This window comes from Hypanus sabinus, chromosome 12 (genome assembly GCF_030144855.1).
Source record: "Hypanus sabinus isolate sHypSab1 chromosome 12, sHypSab1.hap1, whole genome shotgun sequence".
In the NCBI taxonomy this organism is placed as follows: Eukaryota; Metazoa; Chordata; class Chondrichthyes; order Myliobatiformes; family Dasyatidae; genus Hypanus; species Hypanus sabinus.
Window position 1 is genome coordinate 18054643 of NC_082717.1, and position 22801 is coordinate 18077443.

Consider the following 22801-nt stretch of genomic DNA (forward strand, 5'->3'; position numbering starts at 1 on the left):
TTTCTGGGTTCCTCATGTATGTGTCTGTGTTATGTATGTGAAATAATGGGCAGCAAAGGGAAAAGTGATGCTCCATTCAATAATAGTCGTAATACCCTCTGCCTTCATTTTGTTAATAGTATCAGTTCTACATCCTTCTTATTTATCATATTTCCTTTCTCAATACACTTTTCCCTGATCAAAGAACTGTATTACTTATGACATGTCTTTGGCAAATCTGCGCTGGCTGTCCGTAATAACTTCGATCATTGACCTTGCAATGACCTGAAGCGGGTTGCCCGCATCCTGTGCCATTCTGAAGGCCTATAAACCATGGATAGCAGCTTCTCTGACTTGTGCAATTCCATTCCATTCTCTTGTGCTCACACTATCTTTTCCCTTGAGAAAACAGACAAAACATTTATTTAAAAGCAACATCTTTCATTTATCCTCTATGAAAGGTTACATTTTGCTCTCTAACTTTCCCAATCTAGCCTGAACTTTCTCATCCTTTTCCTTGTTCTTAAAAAAACCCCACAATTTTCCTCTTGCATACCCTTCCTTTTTGACTGTGTGTTCATCATCATTTTTATGTGTCTCTGTTATGCATTTCCATTAGTAAAATATAATGGAGACATATATATTAGAAACGTGACATAATGGGTGCACGGTAGCACAGTACAGGTGACCCAGGTTCAGTTCCCACTGCTACCTTTGTATGTTCTCCCTGTGACATGCCTGTGTTTCTTCCGGGTGCCCTGGTTCTCCCCCCCCCCCCCCCCCCCACAATCCAAAGCTGTACCAACTGGTAAGTTAATTGGTCATTGTATATTGTCCTGGGGTCAACTTAGGAGCTTGCTGGGCGGTGTGGTCCTATTCTGCACTGTATCTCATTGAATAAATAAGTAAATAGTTTGATTCTAGACCTTCCCTTAAATTTTAATTTTCTACCAACTTTTGCAATGCACTTGTTACTGCCAGTGAAACTCAGGCTAATATGAACTTTGAGCCTCTCCTTTCTGAGGATCATAAACTCAGAGTAATACAGCATGGAAACAGACCCTTCAGTTAACTCACTCATGTTGACCAAGAAGCCCATCTATGCTAAACCCATTTGACAGTTTTGAGTCGATACCTCTCTAAATCTGTGCTATCCGTGGAGAGTATTCTAACTGGCTGTGTCACCGTCTGCTACGGGGAGGGGGAGGCGCTACTGCACAGGATCGAAACGAGCTGCAGAAACTTGTAAGCTTAGTCGTCTCCCTCAAACGCTCTAGCCTCTGTAGTATCCAGCGCAACTTCAAGGAGTGACGCTTCAAAAAGGCAGCATCCATCATTAAGGACTCCCTATCATTCAGGACATGCCTTGTTCTCATTGCTACCATCAGGAAGGAGGTACAGAATTCTGAAGGCACACACTCAACAATTCAAGAACATCATCTTTCCCTCAGCCATCCATTTTCTGAATGGACATTGAACCCATGAACACTACCTCACTACTTTTTAATTTCTATTTTTGTGCTACTTACTTCATTTAACTATTTAATATATACATATAAGTATACAAAATGCTGATGGAATGCAGCAGGCCAGGCAGTATCTATAGGAAGACCTGAAACGTTGACTGTATTTTTTCTTTTAGAAGCTGCCTACCCTGCTGTGTTCCACCAGCATTTTTGGTGTGTTGCTTGAATTTTCAGTATCTGTAGATTTCCCAGTGTTTACATACAGTATACTTCAGATTTTTGTATTAGTATGTATTGCTGCAAAGACAATAAATTTCACGATATACGCCAGTGATATTAAACCTGATTCTGATCCATGGACCTGTCCAAATGTATTTTAAACAATGTTACTGTACCTCCCTTGGTCTCCTCCTAAAACCTCCCTTTGTCTCATAGTGTCTACTTTTCCAACTTTCCTTTTGTAACAAATAAAAAATGTGTTCTAATCAAGTATCATTTATTTTTGGTATTCATCGCTTCAGTTATTGCATTGAATCTTTGGGAGATTTTTCTTGCATTGTACAATTTCCGCTTGCTTCAGTTCTCTCTCTCTCTTGAACTTTATAGAGCAGTTCTCACTGAACTAAGGACAGCCTTATTCCACAAATGAATATTAAAAAAAAATGATTTCTACCCAGTTGAGGCTATTGAGATCTCATCTGTGTGAACAATTTGTTGAATAATATAGCTTGTAATGCAAGATCCTGGAAAATTTTCATTAGATTACTAAGGAACTCAGGCAATATTTCACAGTTTAATCTTCTTAAACTTTTGCCTGTGGTTTGTCATTTTTCTTAAGATTAATTGCATTTTCACAAATAGTAGCGCTGATTGCTTATTTGTATATTAAAAATAATTGGCCCTGTGATCTGTGTGACTAGCTAAGTAATGAGATTATAGCTGACTGATTAATTTGTAGAGCTGAGCATCTGGATTATTTTCTTGGTTGGGGGATTTGAATGTTATATTCTGATGGTGTAAGTGTGTGGGAGTGTGCAGAACATAAGAATGGGATGAAAAAAAGAGCTCTTCACTCATGAAACCTATTTTTTCACATTTACCATGGATAATCATTCTAAATATAGAACTGCTTCGAATCTGAAGAGAAAGGGGTGGAATTGAACAGTAGTTTCCATAGTGGTCGTCAATGTGTCAATGTACAGATCTCCTGTCAGCACTTCCTCTAAAGACCCCCTTCTTCCCCCTCTCCACTCTGCTCCACCCTTCAACACACATGCGCACACACACAGACACACACACTCACACTCACAGACATGCATATTCACACACACACGCATGTACAAATAGACAAGGGCAAATTCACAAACCCCTCTCCCCCTCACAGACATGCATGTGCAAATAGACACAAAGGCAAATTCACAAATGACTCACACACGCGCACACACACACACACACACACACACACACACACACACACACACACACACACACACACACACACACACACACACACATACACACCTCCCCCCTCAGTAAAACAGCCAGCATAATCAAAGATTCCACCCACCCCAAACACATTCTCTTTTCCCCTCCTCCATTGACCAGAAAATACAAAGCCTGGTAGCATATACCACCAGGCTCGAGGACTGTTAGAAGATGATTGAATCTTTCCCTAAAATGGACTCTCGACTGCATTATCTAAGGCCATGGACCATGAGACATGGAACTAAAATTGGGCCATTCAGCCCATTGAATCTGCTCCATCATTTCTTCATGGCTAATCCTTTTTTCTCTCAACCCCACTCTCCTATGAGATCATAAGAATAAGCCTCATTATGTGCTTTTAATGTAACCAGCTGAGATTAATCTCAATGCTGGCGATGCTATCCTAGGAGAGGACACTGAAGCTGGTTCATGTCCTGCCAGCAGATTTGGAGGACTCATCTTAATTTACTTCTCCCAAGGCAATGAGAGGGTGCAGCAATTGACCTTCAGGCTTTGTAAGGCATTGGTCAGTCTGAAATTCAAAATCATTTTATAAAAGTACATATACGTCATCGTATGCAACCCTCAGATTTATTTTCTTGTGGGCATACTCAATAAATCCAATAACCATAATAGAATCAATGAAAGACTATACTGGGCATACAACCAGTGTGCAAAAGACAATAATCTATGTAAATACAAAAGAAAGAAAGAATAATCATAAATAAATAAGGAATAAATATTGAAAACATTAGCTGAACAGTTCTTGAAACTGAGTCCATTTGTTGTGGGAACATTTTAGTGATGGGCCAAGTGAAGTTGAGTGAAGTTATCTCCTTTGGTTCAAGAGCCTGATGGTTGAGGGGTAAAAACTGTTCCTGAACGTGGTGGTATGAGTCCTGAGGCTCCTGTACCTCCTTCCTGATGGCAGCAACATGAAGTGAGCTTGGACTAGATGGTGAGGGTCCTTAATAATACTGCTGCCTTTTTTTGTGGAAGCACTCATTATAGATGTGGTCAGCGGTTCAGGTTTATTGGGTCTACACTGTGGATCAACCCTCCTATTGCCTTGATCTTTTCCCATAACTCTGCAAATCATTATCCCACACCTGGCTATCCTGTTCCCTTCCAGAAGCACTGCTTGATGTTATTTCCATACAGAGTTCTGAACATAGCCATTCTTGGTGGAAAGGCACCTCTGACATTGCCCTTGTATCTTTTGTCCCAAATTTTGAATTCCCATGTCCTTGGCCAAAAGCTACTGTAATTGCACCTGCTCCAGTCTAGCTGTTCTGCTCATCCATCGAACTCTTCCGGTAAATCGCTAAGACGATCACATCCTTCTTATAGTGTGGTGGCCAGAGCTGGAAGCAGAATTCCAGATTGGAGGCTGAACAATGTTTTATACAAGTTCGTTATAACTCCGCTCTGTTGTCCTATGAGTATCTGCTTAGGAAATCCCTGGATTTGGTTTGTTTTATGAACAACTTTTTCACCACAGTTTGCCAAAGTTAAAGCTTATGCCTAAGTACTGTATGATTCCTTTGTTACTGAAGACCCTTTCTGATTGTGCCATATATTCTAATTTATAATTGGTATTGGTTTATTATTGTCACCTGTATGGAGAAACCATGAAAAGCTATTGTTCACATACCTTCCAGACAGATCATTCCATACATAAGTACATGGAACCAGTCACCCACCACCATTGAAATTAGTAAGGATCTTAACTGGGCATGCCACATCAATCAGATTACCGCCAAAGCAAACAAAACGCTGGGCATCCTGCAAAGAAACCTCCACTCATGTAGTAAATCCATCAAGGTCATGGCATACAAGACACTCATCCGTCAAAGCTTGAGTATTGCGCGGCCATATGGGATCCCCATCAAGCTAACAATAAGAAGTCCATCGAAAAAATCCAACGCCGTGCGGCTCGCTTTGTGCTGAACGAATAGAGCAGGAAATCCAGTGTCACCAACGTGCTCTCTAACCTTCAATGGGAACCACCTAAAAACCAACGTACTAAACTACGGTTAATCTCCATTTTCAAAGAAGTTCACAACATCATTCCATCAAACATCCAAATCCGTCACAGGGTCTGTTCAGCTCGACAGCAAACTGGACCTTACACACTGGAAACTCCTTCATTCAACAAGGTTTGCTACCAGTACTCCCTCTACCCAAGATCAACAAGAGAGTGGAATCTTCTGTCGCCAGACCTGCGCAGTATTTCTGACATTAATATTTTTAAAGATAGACTCAGTCAAATCAATTTAGGGGATCTTGTCAAAAAAGCTCACTTTACAATTTAACTCTCACCGTTCACACCAACTGCACATTAAAACAGCCGCCCGGCAGTGCTTGTGCAGTACCAAGCAGAAGGAAGGAGTACAAATGAAAGGAAAACAGAATTCAGTGTGTAGTGTTACAGTTAAGTATAAAGTGCAGTGCAGGTGGACACAAAGATTTGTCAAATATGCATTGAAATATGAAGGGAAATGTGTTATACTGCGCCAATGACCAACACAGTTCGAGTACTGCCACATTTCAAGCAGTGGGACAGCAAATTAGGATAGATCAGACTTTTTCCAAAACACACCTACAGGGATGAAATGCTTTGGTCATGGCTAGAAACTACTCCTGCCTAAGCAAGGACCTGGACCTGCTGTAATTTGCCTGTTGCTACAGTGGATGCAAACGCTCTGGCTCTCTAATCACTCTTGGATCACCTGGTAATACCTACGTTAGGCTGCTGTTTGTTGACTACTCAGTCTTCAGCACAATCGTACCCTCAGTTCTAATCAACAAGTTCCAAAACCAGGACCTCTGTACTTCCTCTGCAACCTGATCCTTGACTTCCCCATCAGAAGAGCAGTCCATGCAGATCAAAAATAACACCTCCTCCTCGCTGACAGTCAACACTGGCGCACCTTAAGACCTTAAGGATGTGTGCTTGGCCTAATCCTCTACTCCCTCTACACCCATGATCGTGTGGCCAGGCACAGCTGAAATGCCACCTTTAAATCTGTTGACAACAGCTACTGTTCAGATGGCGAGAAGCAGATATACGGGAGAGAGCTAGATCGGCTGGTCAAATGGTGTTCCAACAATAATATTGCACTTAATGTCAGAAAGACCAAAGAATTGATTGTGAACTTCAGGAAAGGGAAGTTGAGGGAACACACAGAATTTAGCAGGATGAGGGGGAAATCTCATTGAAACCTTTTGAATTTTGAAAGGCCGAACCAGAGTAGATGTGGAAAGGATGTTTCCAATGGTGTGGGAGTCTAGGACAGGAGGGTACAGCCTCAGGATAGAGGGGTGTTCATTTAAAACAGAGATGTGGAGAAATTTCTTTAACTAGAGATTGGTGAATTTGTGGAATTCATTACCACAGGCATCTGTGGGTGCCAGGTGTTTGGGTATATTTAAGGCAGTGCTAATTAGGTTGTTGATTGGACTCAGCATCAAAGGTTATGGGGAGAAGGCTGGGGAGTGGGGCTGAGGAGGGGAGAAAAATGATCAACTATGATTGAATGGTGGAGCAGACTCGATGGGCCAAATGGCCTAATTCTCCTCCTATGTCTTATGGTTTAGAATCAAGATAAATCAAATTTTTTACCTATGTCTTCTACAGCATAAAATTTGCTGTTTTGCAGCAGCAGTCCAGTGCAAAGACATAAAATTATGATAAATTACAAAATAAATAAAAAATTCAGGTGACACACAAAAATTCTGGAGGAACTTTGTTTAAAAAGGGTTCTAGAAGTAAGCTTAGCAATTATAGACCTGTCAGTTTGACATCAGTGGTGGGTAAATTAATGGAAAGTATTCTTAGAGATAGTATTTATAATTATCTGGATAGACAGGATCTGATTAGGAGTAGCCAGCATGGATTTGTGCGTGGAAGGTCATGTTTGACAGATCTTATTGAATTTTTTGAAGAAGTTACGAGGAATGTTGATGAGGGTAAGGTAGTGGATGTAGTCTATATGGACTTCAGCAAGGCCTTTGACAAAATTCCACATGGAAGGTTAGTTAAGAAGGTTCAGTCATTAGGTATTAATGCTGGAGTAATAAAATGGATTCAACAGTGGCTAGATGGGAGATGCCAGAGAGTAGTGGTGGATAATTGTTTATCGGGATGGAGGCCGGTGACTAGCGGGGTGCCTCAGGCATCTGTTTTGGGCCCAATGTTGTTTGTAATATACATAAATGATCTGGATGATGGGGTGGTAAATTGGATTAGTAAGTATGCCGATGATACTAAGGTAGGAGGTGTTGTGGATAATGAGGTGGGTTTTCAAAGCTTGCAGGGAGATTTATGCAGGTTAGAAGAATGGGCTGAACGTTGGCAGATGGAGTTTAATGCTGAGAAGTGTGAGGTTCTACATTTTGGCAGGAATAATCCAAATAGAACATACAGGGTAAATGGTAGGGCATTGAGGAATGCAGTGGAACAGAGAGATCTAGGAATAACAGTGCATAGTTCCCTGAAGGTGGAGTCTCATGTAGATAGGGTGGTGAAGAGGGCTTTTGGAATGCTGGCCTTTATAAATCAGAGCATTGAGTACAGAAGTTGGGATGTAATGTTAAAATTGTACAAGGCATAGGTAAGGCCAAATTTGGAATATTGTGTACTGTTCTGGTCACCGAATTATAGGAAAGATATCAATAAATTAGAGAGAGTGCAGAGACGATTTACTAGGATGTTACCTGGGTTTCAGCACTTAAGTTACAGAGAAAGGTTGAACAAGTTAGGTCTCTATTCATTGGAGCGTAGAAGGTTGAGGGGGGATTTGATCGAGGTATTTAAAATTTTGAGAGGGATAGATGGAGTTGACGTGAATAAGCTGTTTCTATTGAGAGTAGGGGAGATTCAAACGAGAGGACATGATTTGAGAGTTAGGGGGCAAAAGTTTAAGGGAAACATGAGGGGGTATTTCTTTACTCAGAGAGTGATAACTGTGTGGAATGAGCTTCCAGTAGAAGTAGTAGAGGCCAGTTCAGTTGTGTCATTTAAGGTAAGATTGGATAGGTATATGGACAGGAAAGGAGTGGAGGGTTATGGGCTGAGTGCGGGTAGGTGGGACTAGGTGAGATTAAGAGTTTGGCACGGACTAGGAGGGCCGAGATGGCCTGTTTCCGTGCTGTGATTGTTATATGCTTATATGGAACTCAGCAAGTCAGGCAGTATCAATGGAGGGAACTGATCAATTGGAGTTTCGGGCATTGGAAGGTGTTCTTCATAGTTTCTGCTCTCCCACTGGCAGAGACTTCTGCTTTAGTAACTCTCCCCTCACCAGCCCGAAACACCTGATTCCCTGGACACTTCCAGCAGTGTTTTGCTGGAAGTTTCAGCAACAGCTCTGCGTGCTACCTGGAAGCTTTTACAAAGCCCTTTGCTTGTTCGTTTTTTCTCTTTAATCCCCTCATTAACCTATTAACCAGATCATTCTATAAACATTGCAATCACTTAAATGACACTGGCCTCACCCATCTTTGTGTTCTCCATAATCCCACCTTCCTCTTTGCAAACTCTGTTAGTTTGTTTTGACGTGTTCCCAATCCTGGTAAAGTGTTTTTGACCTTAATCTTTGAACGGGCGTTATCTGTCCTTACAAAGGTACTGCTTGGATAGCTGAGGCATTTTTAAAAAAAATTCATAATATAAGCTTTACTTGCTTTGTGGGATACATTTTTGTGAGTTCATTTTTCAGCGGTGGAGATAATGAGGAATTGTAAAGGCTTGGCAAGGGTGTTGCTGAAACTGTGGATTTTGACCAACTCTAATGAGGTGTTTTGTGAGACAATAGGCCCTGGAGGTTGTGGATGTTAGAAACTGAAGCAGGACATTAAACGTAGACCATAAATCATTAGATGGGGGAGCAGAATTCAGATGAAAATGCTTCACCATTCAATCATCACTTATTTTTTTTTCAACCCATTCTTTTGCCTTCTGCCTCTATTCCGTAACCTCCTTACCAAACAAGAACCTATCAATTTCTGCCTTGAATACACACAATGATTTTGTTTCCAAGGCCCTCAGTGGTAATGAATTACATGGATTCAGCACCCTCCAGTTGCAGAAGTTTCTCCTTTATTCTGAGGTTGTGCCCTTGGATTCTAGACTCATCCACTTATAAAAACATCTTGTCCATGTCCCCTCTATCCTTAAGACCATAAGGTATAGAAGCAGAATTAGGCCATTTGGCCCATTGAATCTGACCACCATTTCATCATTTCTGATCCATTTCCCTCTCAGCCCTAATCTCCTGCCTTCTCCGTATCCTTTCAATCAAGAATCTAGCAACCTCTGCCTTAGAGTAAATCTACCCAATGACTTGGCCTCCACAGCTGCCTGTGGCAACAACTTCCACAGGTGCACCACTCTCTGGTTGAAGAAAGTCTCCCTCATCTTCGTTCCAGATGGATACCCCTCTATTCTGAAGCTGTGTCCTCTGGTGTTAGACTCTCCCATTACAGGAAACATCCTCTCCATATCCACTCTATTGAGGCCTTTCAACATTCGATATTCAGTAGGTATCAATGAGTCTGTTCCTCATCCTTCGGAAGTTTTCACATGCTTCTTTAAATATACAGGTGGCATTTTAGTGTAGTGGTTAGCCTAACACTATTACAGTGCCAGCAACCCAGGTTCAATCCCACTGCTGTCTGTGAGGACTCTCCCTGTGACTGTGTTGAGTAAAGGGAATTACAGAGGCATGAGATCGGAGCTAGCCAAAATTGATTGGAAAGGAACACTAGCAGGGATGATGGCAGAGCAGCAATGGCTGGAATTTCTGGGCGCAATTCGGAAGGTGCAGGGTATATACGTCCTAAAGAAGAAGAAGAATTCTAGAGGGAGGATGACAAACCATGGCTGATTAGAGAATTCAAAGCCAACAAAATGAGAGGGCAAATAATAGAGCAAAAACTAATGGTAAATTAGGGAAGCTTTTAAGAACCAACAGAACGTAATGGAAAAAAAAAGTCGTAAAGAAGGAAAAGATCCTCTCAGTGCTCCAGTTTCCTTCCACACTCCAAAGATGCACGAGTTAGTAGGTTAATTGCTCACATAGGTATAACTGGGCAGTGCGGCCTTGTTGGGCTTGCACTGTCCCTGTAAATAAATAAATAATAATAATAATACTACAATGTGTCTGCTGTTGGACCTAATTCTGGAAAAAAAAAGAAACGTATCGATATGTGCAACAGATAGCACTCCACAGCAATAAAGTCAAACTATCGATATTTTATGGCAAAATAGGTTGTGTAGCAAGCTTCAGCACCCAACCCAGGAGTGTAAGTGTTGAAATACTGACAAGAATCCAGCTTAATACATGTAAACTACCAGCAGGACAGTGCAGAGGAAGACCACAGGAATGTCACATTCCGTCTGTTTGGGAATAATGAATGGTTTATGGTTTCAGTGGATCACTGAGGAGAGTTACTACTGCTCAAGTCAAATGGCCTGTATTTGACTGTACAGGACCAGGCTGCATCCTGTCTGAATATTAAAGAAGTGATGTGAAGTGCAGATGACTTGGCATTGTCAAGCAAGACGAAATTTATCGTTCACTGGTGTGCAATATTTTTGGCTTTCATGTTTCAAATTAAAAGTTAATTACAATAGCTGACAAACACTCACAGTTTTTCCGCACTGGCCTTAATAGCGCTTCCCTTTTATATCAGCAGTTAATCTCAACTTGGTTTCTGAGTGTGCAGAGGCAAATGTCCTTAATCCTCCAAGCAGTGAAGAAATGTCAAAGGGAAACTGCTGTGCAGTTTCTGCGTAGCCAGTCCCTCTGCAGAGAGGGTGACTTATTTCCATCTCAGTTCCATGTGTCCTGAGAGGGAGCGTGAGGACACTCCAAAAACAGTCACAGGTGGGGCAGGGGACCCTTGAGGGAATGGATGCATGTGTAGTGTAGGCCATAGTGTAGCCCTCTGCCACTTTCATTGAGTTTCCTTGTGCTCCTAGTGAAGAGATTCTAGGTTTCCAGTGCCCACTTAGATAATCCTTCACCATTGTAAATTGTATTAGAGACCAGCACAAGATTGCAGTACGGTTGCATGGCGGTTAGCACAATACTATTGCAGTGCCGGCAGACCTGGTTCAACTCCACTGCCCTCCTTAAGGAATTGTCCCCCTGACTGCGCTGGTCTCTTCCCAGTGCCTCAGTTTCCTCTCAACATTCCAAAGATGTGCGGGTCACATGGGTGTAATTGAATGGTGCGGGCTGACTGGGCAGCCCTTATAAATTACTTTCAAACACGAGGAAAGCTGCAGATGCTGGAAATCCAAAGCAACACACATAGAATACTGAAGGAACTCAGCAGGTCAGGTAGTATCTATGGAAAAGAGTAAACAGATGATGTTTTGGGCCGAAACCCTTCTTCAGGACTGGCGAATGTCCGCCATCATTTTATGTGTGTTGATTTGTCAGTACCTCCAGTTGCACTCTGTCCTTTTGTGTGTTTTCCCCCAGCTGTCAGTCTGTGGTTTTGCATTGCCATGTGCTCCTGTTCCCACTCCTGCTCTACTCCGGCCCCTGTATTACTGAGTACTCCGTCTCTCATCTGTTTCTCATTATTACCTGTATTGCTGCCACCTGTGTCTCATTGCGCTCCACCTATCATCTGCCTCTCTGTTTATTGCTCAGAGTATTTCAGTCCTGTGTTTTCACCTGTTTGTTGCCAGATTGTGCCAATGAGTTTTCCAAGCATTTGTATCTGTACTCTGTCCATCTGAATATTGACTCTGCCTGTTTTCCGATTCTGGTCACTGAGTCACAGAAAGCTACAGCACAGAAACATTTGGATATCTCTGGAATTTTTGATCTCTGCCTGAACTTTGGCACTGGCTTGTTGCTCCTCGGGATTTGCTGCTCAGTAAATATCATGGTGCGCACAGTACTTGGTCTATGATTGGGCCTGAGCTTCAGCGTCCTGATGTGCATTTAAATGGTTCTGTAATTTGTAGTAATTTTATGTATGCACTGTACTGCTGATTCCTCGATCAAAACTCCACACACTCTTCTCTGACCTATTTCCACAACCTACAGACTCTCTTTCAAGGAGTCTACAACTCACATTCTCAGTATTATTTTTTTTTTATTTGCTCTTTTTTTCTTTTGCAGATTGGTTATTTGTCAGTCTTTGTTTATCTGTAGTTTTCATGAATTCTATTGTATTTCTTTATTTTCCTGTAAATGCCTGGAAGAAAATAAATCTCAAGGTAGTATATAGTGACATACATGTACTTTGATAAGCAACTTGCGTTCACTTTGAAGAAAGGGCCCTTGAGTTTCTTGTGTTGACTTGACGGGTGTTAGGCACTCTCCCATTTGTCCTTTACATCACGTGATCAGGTTTGGTCAGGCTGCTCTAGGAAAAGTGTCATTAAGCTGAGAGGAGTGCAGAGGAGATTTATGAGGATGTGACCTGCATTCAAAGGACTGTTGTATGGAGAACAGTTGAACAGGTTGGGACATTTTCCATGGAGTGCAGGAAAATGAGGGGTAATGTCATGAGGGGCATAGATAGGGTCAATGCGCACAGCCTTCGTGCCAGGGTTGGGCTTTCAAGAGCTAAGTGATAGGTTTAAAGTGAAGAGGTTTACTTGGAACCCAAGGGGAAACTTTTTCACCAGAAGGTGGTCACTGTATGGACTGAACTGCTGGAGGAATTGCCCAGGACAGGTCCATTAAAAAACATTTAAAGGGCATTTGGACAGGTGCTGTAGATGAATAGGACAGTGTCAGAGACACATGGACTAAGTATAAGCAAATAGTGCTATCTTCATTGGGAAGTTTGGTTGGCATAGACCAGGTGGGCTGAATGGCCTATTTCTGTGCTGTGTGACTTGATCTCTCTTATAAAGCTTTAACGTTACATCCTTGCATTTATATTCTCATCCTCTTGAAATTAATGATAACATTGCATTTGTCTTCCTCACCACAGACTCAACCTGCAAATTAACTCCCAATACCCTTTGCACCTCAGATTTTTGTAATTTCTCTCCATCTGGAAAATAGTCAGCTCTCATTTCTTCTAACAAAGTTCATGACCATACACTTCTTGACACTGTATTCCATCTGCCATTTATTTGCCCATTTGCCTAAAATGTCTTAAGTCCTTCTATAGCCTGTCTACTTCTTCAAAACTACCTGCCCCTCCACCTATCTTCATGTCATCTGCAAACTTTGCAACAAAGCTATCAATTCTATCATCCAGATTACTGACATATAACATAAAAATAATTGGTTGCAACACACACCCCTGTGAAACAGCGCTTGTCACTAGCAGCCAGCCAGTATTGCCACTCTTTGCATCTTGCAAATCACCCACTGATTTATCCATGCTAGAATCTTTACTGTAATACCATGGGCTTTTAGCTTGATAAGTAGCCAGATGTGTGCGTCTTGTCAAAGACCTGAAAATCCAAGTACACATCAACCGATTCTCCTTTGTCTATCCTGCTTGTTATTTTGATTTGGCAGGCAAGATTTTCCCTTGAGGAAACCATGCTGACTACTGCCTACTTTATCATATGCCTCCAAGTACCTCGAGGCTTCATCCCTAATAATCAACTCCAAAATCTTCCCAACCACTGAGGTCAGACTAACTGGCCTGTAATTTCCTTTCTTCTGCTTCTCTCCCTTCTTGAAGAATGGAGTGACATTTGGGAATTTCCAGTCTTCCAGAACCATTCCAGAATCTAGTGTTTCTTGGAAGTTTATTACTAATGCCTCCATGATCCCTTCGGCCAACCCTTTCAGAACTCTGGGGTCCAGGTGATGTATTTACTTTCAGACCTCTCTGTTCCCCACGAACCTTCTCTCTAGTTATGTTAACTTAACACATTTCATGACCCCTGACACCTGGAACATCCACCATACTGCTGGTGTCTTCCACAGTGAAGACTGATGCAAAATACTTATTCAGTTTGTGTATTGTATTATTATATAAATAAATAAACAATAAATATCGACAATGTGAGATGAAAATGACTCCATAGGTTGTGAGAACAGACCAGCGTTGAGGTGAGTGAAGTTATCCCTTTTGCTTCAAGAGGCTGATGGTTGAGGGGTAATAACTGTTCCTAAACCTGGTAGCGTGGGTCCTGAGGTTCCTATACCTCCTTCCTGATTACAGCATCGAGAAGAGAGTATGGCGTGGATGGTGATGGTCCTCGATGATGGATGCTGCTCAACACTAGCCTAATCTCAGGACAAATTTACAATGACCAATTACCCTATTAACTGGCATGTCTTTGCAATGTGGGAGGATTCCCACACATTCATGGGGATGATGTAGAAACCCCTTACAGCCAGCGTTGGAATTGAACACCAAACTTTGATGCCCTGGGCTGTAATAGTGTTGTACTAATCACTTTGCTACCTTAGAAGGTAGGCAAATTTGAAACTTGAGGAATATGTAATTAACCACAACAATGACAACACAAAATTACTCCCTTTTTCAAAAGTGGCATTTGGCAGAAATGTGTTGTGTAGCTTCAAGATTTGTTAATTATATGTTAGCATTTGAGTGGAGGGAGTGATATTTTTGGAAAAGACAACGTGGTGCGGGCTGTAGCGTGACTCTTGGAATTCTGCTCACTCATTTCGGTCTTTAGTCAGTGTGCTCTCTTTCCTCTCCATCACTACTTGATTCTATGAGCTCTGATCAGTGAGAGAAACATTAAGACAGAACAATTTGGTGCATTTCCTCCTTGGTTTCTTCTATCTAAGAATGGATTCTCCCTTTTGTGACAGTGTCATTGAGCTTCCCCCTTTAACCACTCACAGCGACTCGCGAGGTAAGGATGTAGAATGCAATATCACCTCGTTCTTTGGAACAAAGATGGGCCACTCGGTTCCTCAAGACTCTTCAGCTGCTGAATATAATCACGGCTGATCAAATTGTGATCTCAGTTCTGTCCTCTCACTATAGCAACGTGCTATAGTGGTTGTCTCTGTCTATTTAGCTTCAGTTGGCAAATTGATTCATGTCATTGAGAGGATGGGAATCTGTACCTACTCTCCGAGCTTGTGTCATGAAGAGGGCGTGGCTAGGTGCCAAACTTCCTTGTGTCTCTATCACTTTGCACTCCTCAATTGTACTGGCTGCTCGTGGGAGAGCAGTGGTGGCACCAGGAGTGCGGAGGAGCTAGGGTGGCCTGGTCGTGCAGGAAGCAGAGTTGGTGCCTTATAGTGCCAGTTCTGGGTTCGATTCTGACCGACGGTGCTCTCTGTGGAGAGTTTGAATGCTCTCCCTGTGATTGTATGGTTTCTTCCAGTTTCTCCATTTATCTGCTGCATTGCAGACATTTATGGGGTTGTATTTAAATATTCAATGTTCAAAGTAAATTTATTATCAAAATACATATATGTCACCGGATACGATTAGTGGTCCAAGATTCATTTTCATGAATACTCAATAAATCTACTAATCATGGTAGAATCAATTGGAGACTGCATCAACATGGCAGACAGCTGGTGTGCTAAAGAAAATACATTACAAATACAAAAAGAAAGAAATAATAGCAATTATAATAAATAAATATCAAGAACATGAGATGACGAGTCTTTTAAAGTGAGTCCATAGGTTGTGGGAACATTTCAGAGATAAGGCAAGTGAAATTAAGTGAAGTTATCCCTTTTGGTTCAACAGTCTGATGGTTGAGGTATAATAGCTGTTCCTGAACCTGGTGGTGTGAGTCCTGAGTCTCCTATCCGTTCTTCCTGATGGTAGCAGTGAGAAAAGAGCATGTCCTAGATGGTGGGATCTCTGATGATGGATGCTGCTTTTCTGCAACAACACTTGGTGTAGATGAACTCAGAGGGCTTTACCCATGATGGACTGGGCCATATCAATGACTTTTTATATGATTTTCCAATCAAAGGCATTGATGTTTTCATACCAGGCTGCAATACAGCCGGTCAATACACTTTCCACCATTCATCGAAAGAAGTTTGTTGAAGTTTTAGGTGCTTTGCCGAATTTTCACAAACTCACAAGTATATGCCTTCATTGTAATTGCACTTACATGCTATATCCAGGACAGCTCCTCTGAAATGATAGTGCTGAGAAATTTAAAGTTATTAACCCTCTCCAACTCTGATCCCCCGATGACGACTAGGTCATGGACCTCTGATTTCCTCATCCTGAAGTCAATACTCAACTCCTTGGTCTTACTGAGATCGAGTTAGAAGGTATTGCTGTGGCGCCTGTCTGACAGATTTTCAGTCTCCCTCCACTGTAAATTGCTACACGCATGTAGGCGAGTGGTTGATTCTGGGGGCAGCTGATGAAAATGTGGAGAGAATAGAAACTGAGATTGATAAAGGGTTAGTTTAACAGGTGGGTGATGGCCAGCGTGAAATCTGTGGGTGGAAGGGCCTACTTATGTCCTGCATTTCTGTCTGAATCTGTGACTGTCTTTGAATTATGTGTTCCTAATTTTCCATGTTCTACAATTCTTTTGCAAATAGTGTATTTGAGTATACAAACTCAACAGTGTATTTGCAAACCACTGGAGTTGAGTGTGATGTCCTCCTAAGGGGTTGTCCATTGGTGAGTCCTCAGGTCCTGTAGAGGCTGATCCAGGATCCATATATCCTGGTGCTGTGTGGGTAAGACTCAAGTGTTGGCTGTGGTTAAGGGTTGGGACTTTAGCTTGTTCAGTCTCTCCTTTCACTTGTTCCCTGCATCACAGTAGAGGTTGTTCTTATGTAGTGCAGCTCCCTCTTGTACACATTTCCTCCAGTGGTATTTGAAGAGTAAGACAAATGGACGACTCTTGCATTCCAAGTGAATGTCATTTATGTTCTGAATTGAGCTCTGATACCAGTTTAAAGCCGATACTCTCGTCAAACACCTTTACAGTACCAGTGACCCGGGTTCAATTCTCACTGCTGCCTGTAAGGAGTTTGTACGTTCTCCCCCGACCACATGGGTTTCCTCCTGGTGCTGCAGATTCCTCCCACTTTCCAAAGGTGGGTAGGTTAATTGGTCAATGTAAATTGTCCCGTGATTAGGCCAGGATTTAATTGGGGGGGTGGGGCGGTTGCTGAGCAACATGGTTCAAAGGGCTGGAAAGGCCTACTCTGTCCTGTATCTCAATAAATACATAAATATACTGTTCAAACAGATCAATTCATTCATTTCTCCAGCGCTTTTAACACCGTACGGCCTGCTTTACTAGGGAGTAAGCTCATGGAGATGCAGGTGGGTGCTCCGCTAGTGTCCTCAACTACAGACTACCTGTCCAGACAGCCACGGTATGTGAGATTGTAGATCTGTGTATCAGATACTGTGGTTAGCAGCACAGGGGCACCTCAAAGGACTGTCCTGTTCCCCTTCCTGTTCACCGTCCACACCTCGGACTTCAGGTACAACTTGGAGTCCTGCCACCTGCCGAAGATTTCAGCCGATTCAGCAGTAGTAGGCTGTATCGGTCAGGGACAAGAGGCTGAGTACAGAGGAGAGGTGGTCTGCTTTGTTGAGGGGTGTGGGCTGGGATCACCTGCAGCTCAGCATCACTAAGACTAAGGAGTTGATGGTGGACTTCAGGAAACTGAAAACACCCTGCAGTCCCATCTTAACTGATAAGCTTGTCTGGAAAGCTGGTTCTGTTCTGGAGGTGGAACTGGATTCCCCAGTGATTGTGTCTGATGCAGAGGCTACGCAGCATTAACGACAGTCCTTCCCACCCCCTCCATGACACACTGGACAAACAGAAGAGCACCTTTAGTAACGGACTGATTGCCCCGAGGTGCACCACTGAACGCCACAAGATATCCTTGCTCCCTGTGGCTATAAGACTCTACAGCTCCTCCTCCTTAAGTATTTAAGTATATGATTTCATTTCACATCTGTATTTTGCACTATTGCTTTTTAAAGCACTTTATGTATTCTTTTGTACCTCAATGCTTACATTTTGTATTTTAAAGTATATATTTCTGATTGAACAACTGTGTAACAATAATCTCCTTTGCGATAAATAAAGCTTTAGCTGATCTTACCTCGTCTTATTACATTGAGGTAGAACAAGAAGAAAACAGTGACAGAGTGCAGAATAAAACAGAACCATTTCAGAGAAAGTGCAGAGCAAATACACAATAAGGTGCAAGATAGTAATGAGGTAAACTGTGAGGTCAGGAGTCCGTTTTAATGTACTAGGGAACCTTTCATAACCTACTAAGGAACAGCAGGGTAGAAACTGTCCTTGAGCCTGGTGGTATGTTCTGTCAGGCTTCAGTATCTTCTGCCCAGTGGGAGAGGGGAGAAGAGAGGATGTCCAGGGCGGTTGGGGTCTTTGATTATGCTGGCTGCTTTACTGAGGCAGCAAGAGTTCATGGATGGGAGATCTTTTTCTGTGCTGTGCTGAGCTGTGTCCACAACTCTCTGCAGTTTCTTGTGGTTGTAGGCAGTGCAGTTGCCAAAGCAAGCTGTCATGCATCCAGATAGTATACTTTCTACAGTGCAGAGATAATAATTGATAAGGGTCGACAGGAATTTGTCAAATTTCTTTAGCCTCATGAGGAAAATAAAAGTCCAACAATAATATATAACAGGAGTCCCATGACTTAAGGTCTGTATTTTTTTTATAATCAAAGTTTTATTATCATTATACAGTGTCATTTACTACCTGGATATTGGATTGAAAACATTCTTAACATCGAGTTATTGAAAGATAATGATGTAGAAGGAGGGTTTTCTGTCTGGTATGTTTACTGTAGTCGAAATGGAGCTATCTAGCCTGATCCCACCTTCCAATTATGGTCATTAGTACTGCAGATCGTGGCTCTTTGAGTGCATGCACAAGAACTGTTTCAACGTGAGAGTTTCTATGTCTACCACTATTTTACAGTCAAGTCCAGATGTCTAACATGTTCTGGGTGAAATTATTGTTTCCTCTTTTCTTTCTGCTTGGTACTTGGTACTGCCAAGGGAAATAGGTCTTTCCTACTTACTCTCTCTAGGCCTCTCATAATGTTATACAAATCACTGAAGTCACCCCTCAGTGTCTGCTCTTCCAAACAAAACAACCCCAGTATAGCTAAAAAAAAATTCAGTCCTCATAAATCTCACCTGTACACTCTCTGGTACAATCACATCGCTCCTGTAGTTTGGTAACTAGAAGTGTACACAATACTCAAATTGTGATCTCACCAGCAATAAAAATAGTACAGTACATAAAAGCGCTATACTCTGGGGCAGTGTGTGTTAGTGGTCCATTCTGAGTGAAAACAAGCTCAAAGGGAAAATGTACCAAGTACTTCTAGTCAATAGTGCCTTATCTGCTTCTGATGATTGCCTTGCATCAAACACAAATGCTCTGATGTCATCATGTGCACTGCAACTCTTTGTGACATCATCATTATATGCTGTGTTGTATGACAGGGTCTCATGACCATGATTGTTGATGGCAATTTTTTTCTACAGAAGTGCTTTGCCATATTGCGTTCTTCTGGGCAGTGTGACCTGCAGGTTATCGGAGAGAAGGAGCACTGTACACCTCCTTTGGTAGAGAAGTATCTCCACCCTGCCAGCTGACTAACTTTTGACTTTGTGACTTTCTAAGTATTTTGAAGCTTTAAGGTTTGCCGTCAAGCAAGGAGCAAATTCCACAGAAGATTGCCAAAGTTACATAAATTAAAGGGTCCTGAATGTCGCGTGGGGACACTAGACTGTAGGTGCTGGAACATGGAGCAAGAATCACGATGCGGAAGGAACTCGGCAAGTCAGGCAGCATCAGGTTGAGACCCTCCTTCAGGAATGACCAAAATGTCAACTGTTGCTTTCCTTCTGCAGGTGCTATCTAATTCTCTGAGTTTCTCCAGCACCTTGTTTGTTGTTCAATGTGATGTTGATATTTTGCATACAACCATTATATTCACTGCTTGGTCTTTGTGCTGAGGCATCTCTGTGTGACTCCTTGACGCACTCCTCAGTGTGAGGTGATGTTGTGTCTACCAGTCTATTAGCCTGAGCCTCAGGAGGGTGGCCATCCTTTGGGACTGGACGTAAGACATGGCAGAGAGGAGAACCTCACACGCTGGAAATCACTGTCTGCCCGTGTTTGAAGGGAAGCTCCCTCATATTTCAGATCACCATTCCCCCCCACCCCACCCCCATGTCTCTTTTTGCCTCCATGGCAAGTTTCCTGCAGCTGGGCTGTAGCTGCCATGGAGGGAGATCATTCAATCTCTGTGCATTTACCAATTGACCAGGGTAGTAGGGATGTGGCAGATGTCATCTCTAAATGCCAATGTTCAAAGTGAATTGTTATCAAAATATCCGTGTACAACACTGAGATACATTTCTTGCAGGCATTCACAGTAGAACAAAGAAATACAATGGAATCAATGAAAAACTACACGCAAACTAAGACAGACAAACAACCTATGTACAAATGAAGCTGCGCAAATACAAAAAAAATCAAATAACAATAAACAATGTTGCCAACGAGTTGTAAAGTGTCCTTGAAAGTGAGTCTATAGGTTGTAGAAGTTGAGTTGAGTGAAGTTATCTAGCGTATCCTGATAGTTCGAGGGTAATAACTGTTCCTGAACCTGGTGGTGAGGGACCTAAGATTTCTGTACTCTTGGCCGATGATAGTAGCAAGAGGAGAGCATGACCTGGTTGGTGAGGGTCTTTGATGATGGATGCTCCTTGTAGATGTTCTCAATGGTGGGGGGAGTTTTGTCTGTAATTGACTAGGCTTTATTCACTATTTTTGTAGGCTTTTTCATTCTTGGGCATTGGTGTTTCCCATACCAGGCCACAATGCAACCATTCAGGATACTCTCCATTGTGCATTAATAGAAGTTTGTCAAAGTTTCAGATAGCCTGCCAAATCTGCTCCAACTTCTAAGGAAGTAGAGGTGCTGCCATGCCTGCTTTGTGATGGACCTTGTGATGTCATCAGGAGCTGCACAGAGTCAATTTGTTAAGACTCAGTTATGGCTGATAACCCGCCCCAGCAATTTTTAACAGTGGTCTTCCCCAAATTTCACCATTGTTCTATGTGGGTTAACCAAAGTGTCAGGCTCACCATCCATGAAACTGGTCAGGAAAGGGTTGTACACCCACATCTGTGCTTGTGTCCCTCTATTCCTTCTCACACTTGTAATGATAGGGCTGGACAACATGATGGAAGAGAACATCAGGAAAGACATAGCCATTAGCAATTGTGCTTCCTCAGCATTGCCTGTGTATTTTAACTTGATTCTTGCACACTGGCAGGCTCATTAACTTTTTCAAGTTGCTATTTGTGATGATCCCTGACATTCCATATTTAAATATAAATAGTCAGCAAAATTGAAAAGTGTAGAATGAGTTTGAGTTATATCTCCTTCCCTTCCTCACCCGCCACTGTGAAGGTCATTGCAGAGGCTCCTACAAGTGCTCAGCTGAAAGACAAGTGGCTGTGGTCTGCGGGGACTGAGATGATGCAGGTGCCTGAGTAACAGAGCTGGGGATCTCGGATTCCACTGCTCACACTGAATCCTCAGTCTGAGCCCTCCGATATTTCTCTCCCTCCAACTCCACCAGCAAAATCCCGGCCCTAATCAGGTCCCAATCTCTCACCCACCCACTCAGCCCCTGTCTGGGCTCTGACCTCTGGCCCCTTACAATCTTCTTTGCCCCACCCATTCCTGGGCCCCAACCTGTAAAGTGTTGTGCTAATCTACCCTACCGGGCCACCCTGTTATCAAAGTTCAAAGTTCATTTATTATCAAAGTATGCATACTATATACAAGCTTGAGATTTGTTTTCTTACAGGCAGCCACAAAAACAAATGTAATAGAAAGCATTAAAAAAAAACCCACACAACAAAGACTGTCAAACACCTAATATGTGATAAAAAGAACAAATTGTGCAAATAATAAAAGAAAGTGAACAAATAGCAGACAGAACATGAACCGCAGAGTCTACAGCCAGGGAACCAGTTCAGTGCTGCAGCCATTCTAAGATCCCCAGTGGTTGCAGGCCACAGCTGCACAGTGCCGAGTCAGTTCAGCACTGAGTTGAGTAAACCTCACGGAATCCTTCACCCTTGGCCGTGATGCCTTGATCTTTTTAATCTGCTTTAGGGCTTAAATCAGTCAAACATTGGTTTGATTTTTGCTCTAGGACCTGGGCCTGCCACTTTTGACCCAGCCCCACATCCATCCCAGCGATGGCCGTCGTGGCTGTACCTGAATTTGAGTCTGGTTCGCCAAATCCTTCAGGGTATCACAAAAATGGCAAGTTGTAAAGCTGATAGAAAAGCATGACTCACAAAGGAAAATTACAGGCTGTGGACTGCAGTAATCATAGTCCAGGAAATGTGTATTTAATAAAATAGTAGTTTTGTTTGTTGCCTGCAGAGCGTTGCTGTGTCTTGCCAGCGCCATCTTATCAAGTTCTTACATTGTCAATATAAATACAACCTTCTGTTGTTGCTTCAGTCTGTTTTCCTCCAGAAGCTATGGCTTCTTCCCCAATCCAAAGATTTACAGGTTAGTAGGTTAGTTGGTCACATGGGCTCATTAGGCTGGAAAGGTCTGTTACCCCTGCAGTATCTCTAAATGAATAAAAAAATATTATAAATTACTGGGTTGCTTCAGCTCTCAAGGCTGGGGGCAGTGACTGCAGCATTATCTACCTTTTTCCCATAAAACCATATGACAAAGGAGCAGAATTAGGCCATTCAGCCCACTGAGTCTGTTCTGTCACTCCATCAACGCTGTTTAATTTTTCCTCTCAACCACATTCTCTGCCCTTTTCCTTTGAAGCCCTTACTAATCAAAAACCTATCAGCCTCTGCTTTAAGTACACCCTGTGACTTGGCCTCCACAGCTATCAGTGGC

General features: G+C 42.4%; 1 protein-coding gene across 1 annotated transcript in view; it reads left to right on the forward strand.

Annotated features, from left to right (window-relative positions):
* zgc:174356 (uncharacterized protein LOC100137120 homolog) overlaps positions 1 to 22801 on the forward strand; it is a 128434-nt gene that overhangs the window by 94100 nt on the left and 11533 nt on the right. The window lies entirely within an intron of this gene.